At 23.5% G+C, this 6,575-nt stretch overlaps 1 protein-coding gene across 2 annotated transcripts in view; it reads left to right on the top strand.

The window, feature by feature from the left end:
• The first annotated feature begins 409 nt into the window (after positions 1–409).
• LOC135927752 (protein PF3D7_1417600-like) overlaps positions 410–6,575 on the top strand; it is a 32,694-nt gene continuing 26,528 nt past the window's right edge. For both annotated transcript variants that reach the window (XM_065463915.1, XM_065463916.1), the window contains exon 1: positions 410–455. The gene's annotated coding sequence lies outside the window, so the exon portion shown is untranslated. The remainder of the gene's footprint in view (positions 456–6,575) is intronic.

Raw genomic sequence — 6,575 nt, 5'->3', positions numbered from 1 at the left:
AAATAATTTCTTTATAGAAATTTTATTTGTGAAACTTATTAATTTTGTTTTCTAAAATTACGCTAATAAATTGATTATATCTAATTAGATTGCCAACTTTAAATTATATTGGAATTAATTCTTCCCTCAAGAAGAATTTTGATGTTGTTTGACACTTGTTAATTTCCATTATTACGATTATAAATAAAGTTATTATTATAATATGTTTTTCCGCATTATAATGGATTAATAAGAGAATTGGGGGAATTACGGAGAAGTATCCATACGATCATAGGTATACCGAAATCTACTAGACTATGTAGTCGTTATCCACTGTCAAGTAAAAATACATAATAAATTTTTTAACATTATATTAATATAACTATTTAACAGTCAGTTAATTTACAAGTGACATCTGTATATCATATTATCTCTCTAAAATATAGAGAAGTTTAGAAAATGTCTAGTCATTGAAGGTAGAGATTTAAATTTAATTTGATTATTTTGACCTACTGTAAATTTAAATTAATATCTAAACAAAAATGAAAATAGTATTTAATATTAGTTATTCTATTTTGTACCTATTGTAAAGGTTATTAATTGCTTGCATTAACCTAAGAGCTAATCATAACTGACTAAGTGATTTAGTAAAATAAATATTATTAAATTATATAAAATAAAATTTATGATAAATGGCTTATATTTATATTAGATTTAAAAATAAATATATTTAACTTTTATAATTGAATAATATAAGAAACTTATTTTTTTTAAAGATTTTGACTGAAAAATTTATATGCAAACCTTTAATTTAACTCAAAATATGAAACAACCAATAGTAATTCACCTTTTTAAAAGATATTCCAAAAAAAAATATATTGATTTATTATGTAAATAAAACATTATATTTGCCATATTAAACATTGATAATTAAATAACAATCAATATAATAACCTTTTTTTAAAATGACATATTTTTGTATAACCTCAAAAATTTATTAACCTCCTCTGACCATGCTAATAATTTTTGGAGATCTTATATTTGATCAATTCTAACTACTAATTATTAATTTCCATGTTTGTTCTATTGATTGACTGAAAGTAAGTTTAATTAATTGTAAAATTTAATTCTCAATTACTACATCCTTTACATAAAATTTATTAGATAAATTTTGGAGATCTTATATTTGATATACCACTTTAACTACTAGATTATTAATTTCCATGTTAGTATAAGTTTAATTCTCAATAATCTTATTAAATCCCTTACATAAAATTTAGTAAAAAGAGGGAGGAGGGGGAAGCTTCTAGCCTGTTGAAACCTCTTGCCCAAATTTTAAAATATCTTATATAGCAAAATATTTATTTTATTTTCTAATGAATAATAAATATTTCCAACTTCTAATTTTTTTTAAAATTTTTTTTATTAAATTCAATCAGGCAAATAACAAAATATGAGAAACAAATTTAAGATTGAATTTTTGAGATGGGGCCTATATTTATGGTAGATGGAATATAACTCCCCATAAAAATTCCCCTCAATTGTTTTTTTTTTCTGAGAAGGGTGGGATATTTTTTGAATTTTCGATTAATATTATATGAGTTATTGCTGGACTGTTTAATTAATATTGTAAATTTTAGTATAATAAAATATTTGATGCTATGCCCAAAAATTTATGCCTACATTTAAAAATGTGAATCCATTTTCAAAAATATTTATGCTTGAGTCACAAATTATATATTATTTTGTAGCTTTTAAAATTCTACCTTAAAAACTATTTAAATTTTTTTTTATAAATGTTGTATTTTGAATTCAATTTTCATATATCACTTAAGATATGTTAATATTATTTTTTTATTGATTTTTATTATAATTATGTCGATGGTAGTGAATCTGTTGTCCCATTGTTTAATAATGTTTATTGTTTTTATTTTATAACAAAATATATTATTTTCCTCTGAAGATTTTAACGATTACTTTTTTTAACAACAATAAAAATTTAAATTGTCTTAATTGTTTATGAATTAAATTTGGAAATAACGTTAAAAATCGTTCATGAAATTATCTGTGATTTTTATTTCCAGTGAAATTTAAAAAACAATTTAAAGGGAATATTTTTGGATATAATGTATATTTTCTTTATATTTAACTCTTTAATTTTAAAAAATTGATAGTATATTAATTCCATGCCAAATCCATAACTTTTCTACCCGACCTTTTAAATTTACATAAAATTTGGCATACTGATAGGACATCATTAGAAAACATGTAACTCTATTAAAGGACTTTTATTAAATATTAAAGATTTTATAAAATAATGATCTTGCGGTTTTTATATAAGCTATAAATTTTGAACCTGAAAACTCCAGGTATTTCGCTTTCCGAATTTCCTTAAATTTAATATTTTATTATTCACTTATATTATATCTATATGTAGGGATGTACCAATATTTTTTTCGGATCGGGCCGATATTTCACCCATTTTAAAATATTGGTTATCGGCAGGGATCCAAACCGAAACGAAAGTTCAGGTTCGGTTCGCAAAAAATAAAAAGGATTATGTATAAGGAAATTTTTTTTTATTTCATAATTAAAATAAAAACCTTCATTTTTATTAATTGCACATTATAAAATAATATTTAATTTATAAATATATTTAATAAATATATCAATGTTTAATTTTAATATGAACAATTACTTAAAATTTTTTATTAAGACGCACAATTAATATATTTACAAAATTCGTCTCACTCAAATTACATCTATAAGGAGATAATATAAATTTAATTATTGAGAAACTTTCCACACTAACTTGGGTAGCTGGCATTGCCAGTATGATATCAGATTTGATGTGTCATTTATTATACTATATGTAAATAATTTATATATTAGATTTAATTTTTTTCTAGGCATTATAATTTATAAGCTTAAAATATTGTAAAAAATGTTGTAAAATGGCAATATACTAAAGTTTATAAAAATTATGACTGACGTTTATCAATCAAATGTGATTGATAATAATTTTTAAAACAATTTTAATATAATTAAAATTTTTGCAATATACTACTAGTAATAACTTACACATTATAAGCATAAAATTATGAGACTCGAACCGGTTCAGGCATTTTAGCGGTTCGGTTCAGGTTCGGCTAGAATTTTTTTAGAGGTTTAGGTTCGTTAAAAAATACCGGTTTTTAACGGTTCAGGTTCGTTTTGGATCCCTGGTTATCGGCCAATATTATAAAATTTTCCGATTCGATATAAAATGGCGTCTAAACAAAATAATATGTTCTAAAATTTTTTAAAAAAAGTTATATCTAAAATCATAAATAAAATCGAAATCCATTTTTATGTAATATTTTTTTAATTAATCAATAAACATTCTTATTGTTATTTTTTTGGGGCATTCTGTTTATAAAAGTGTGCGATAATCTCTTCAGAATCAGTTTTTAGTGAAGCTGGTGATATTGACAGTTATCTCGCCGCAGGGATAAATTGGAAATTTTGGTATTTTTAAAAAGAAATCTGATATATTATTGTTAAATATTATTGTTAAATATTATTGTTAAATATTTATTTCAAATTTCATATATATTTGTTTATTACTTATTATGTATATAGATTAATGTATTACTTATTTTATATAAAAGTGATTTAACAATAAAAATATTTTATTGAATTGAATATAAACTATAACTGATCATTATAATATATTTAAATGACATAATGGTATAGTTAAATATAGATGTTATACTAACAAAAAATATATTAAAAATAGAAACCATTGGTATCTTTACAGAATACATAATTAGATATGATATCGGATCGGTAATCGGCCGATATCAATTTAATATTGGGAATATCTGATCGGCCTCCAAAAAATGGTATCGGTCGGTACACCCCTATCTATATGTAAGAATAATTTAAACTTGGGACCATGGGCTTTTTAGTCATTACGATTTAAAAAAAAATATTTTTCCCAAAAATAGATGGCCGGCCCTGTATAAAATAACGCATTATATTATTTTTTGGGGATTTTTTAAATAATAAGATTTTCCAGCCTTAATATCATGAAATGAAATTATTTCGATTATAATCTAATTTTTGAAAAATTATTTTATTAATTTTGCAATGATAGGAAAATTAAAATTCACGAAAGATATTACTTATTTTCGGCTTTTCATTAAATTTAGTATTTTTGACTCCTTCATAATTTCGTTTTGCAATAAATAATAAGTATGCCAAGTCATTTTTGATGGGCTCACTGTTAAAATATTATCTTTTGATATTAAAAGGAGATCTGTTGTCAATGCATAAACAAAAGAATTTGCTCGTCCTTTATGATAGAAAAAATTTACTTTCATCTCTATTTACACCCACTTTTTGCACAAATCCTAACCACCAATTGTTTTCTTATATACAAGTCACATATCCTCAATTTCATTAACAGACACATATATTCTCCATAAACGTTTGCGAATTAAATATATTTTAGTATTTAGTTACGATTGGAAACACTGCGTGAAATTTTTATGTCCCAGGTATTGTGTTAAATTTACTAAATTATTTTATCTCTTCTGCCTCATACTCTGGTATTGCGGCTAAGAAAAATTTATACCGTTTATAAAGCTTTTCAGCCTATTTCTAAAATTGTACAGGTATACTTATTTGATCTGAATATGGTCTTTGTAAGCTTTCCTTGGCAACACATCTATTCTGGATTGTTAATTATTATTTCTGAAATAGCTTTTGATATTTTCGTTGGATAATTTTTTCATTAAGTTTTTTTTCTTAATAGGAGATATTCCAATTTCATTTAAGGGAATATTGATTGTATCTATTGATGTGGATGCTATGATGATATTATTTATTACATAATCATTATCAGAATTTATATTATCTAGATTTGATAAACGCTTACGGCATTGATCAATATAGTGTTTTCCTCCTCAATATTTGAAAATTAAGTTATTCATGTTATTACTGTTGGCAGGGTTGGGCAGTATCGCGGATATTTGTAAAGTATCTTTTTTAAAATTTTTGAAAGTATCTTGTATCCAGTATCTAAGATACATATTATTTAAAAGTATTTGTATCTTAACCAACTTTGTATTCAAAAAGATACAGATACTTTAAAAAAAATTTATATTGGTTAATTTAAATAGTATTAAAATTTAAAATGATATTGTTTTAAGATTTAAATGTAAAATTTAATCAAAATTTAGATATTTTAAGATAATTTTTGATATATGACGTTGGTCGTCATATAGCAATTTGCTAACAATTAGAACTACCATATTTGAATCGTTTTATATCTGTCTATTTTAAAATTATGGAAGAAGAAAATAGAATAATATGTTTATCTTCGTCTTCAGATGATTCTTCAACCGAAAATTATAACAATAAATTTAAACTAAGCATACTTAATGGTAAATTTTTTGAAGTACTTCAAGATGATCATAATAAAGAAATTTATCGTGACTTTGGTATTGACGAAAAAGTTATAGCAACTGTTACAATTAACTGCTCTAACTTTAAGAAAGCTTTCAAGGAGTTTGGATATTCTATGGAAGCTGTAGAGAATGACTTTGACATCAATGATGATGAATGTATAGAATTCGAAATCATTGAAAGTATTATTTAATACTTTTTTAAAATTTATTATGATATTGTAAATTTAGTAAAAAATTTTATTCAAATAAAATTATTTATTTGTTTATTTAAGGGTCTAAAGAAGCTTCAATAACATTGCCTCAACACATTCGTTGTTTGTGCCATACGATAAGTTTAATTGCCACAACAGATGTCGAGAGAGCTATTAAGGATTCTCCTAACATTTCTAAAATTCATCATCCTGCAATAGCTAAATGTACTAAGCTATGGAATGCAAATAATAGGCCTAAAACTGCAGAACTTATCAAAGCAGTTTTAGGAAAACAATTAGTTACACCTTGTTGCACTAGATGGAATAGTTTGTATGATAGTCTACATAGTTTATTAAAATTTAAAGGCGAACTTCCTAAATTATGTCAAAAATTAGAATTTCCTAAATTAAGATATTGAAATTCAATATTTAGAAGAATATTGCAATATAATGGCCCCATTGGCTATAGCGATTGACAAAACACAGAGTGAAATCAACTGCTATTATGAAGAATCAGCTCTAAATGTCGTTAAAAAAAATTACAAATTTAATTCAACCCAATCTACAATTTTGCAAACTAATAGCTATTGCCATAGAAAATTATTTAAATAAAAGATTTAAAAATATATATGATTTTGATAACAATTTTAAAAGTGCATTTTTGGCAACTATTTCTCATCCCGATTTTAAAAATCGTTGGATTGATGGTGAAAAAGAAAAAAAATACTTTCAGTTTTATTATTACATGAAGTTTTAATTGTTTTTAAAAATAATATTGAAATTAATACTTCAACAAAATCTTCAATCGATGAAGATGATGATTACTTTTGCCTTAAAAGTACCACATCTAATTCTAATAATTCAATAAATTATATTGAAATAGATGTCCTAAATTATATGAAAGATGACAGGCGGAGTATAAATATGTTAAATAGTTATAAATATATAAAAG

The sequence above is a fragment of the Gordionus sp. m RMFG-2023 genome, chromosome 4 (assembly GCF_954871325.1).
Source record: "Gordionus sp. m RMFG-2023 chromosome 4, tfGorSpeb1-WG-v2, whole genome shotgun sequence".
Taxonomy (NCBI): Eukaryota; Metazoa; Nematomorpha; class Gordioida; order Chordodea; family Parachordodidae; genus Gordionus; species Gordionus sp. m RMFG-2023.
Note: the sequence above shows the minus strand (reverse complement) of the source record. Positions and strands in the feature narration are given on the sequence as shown.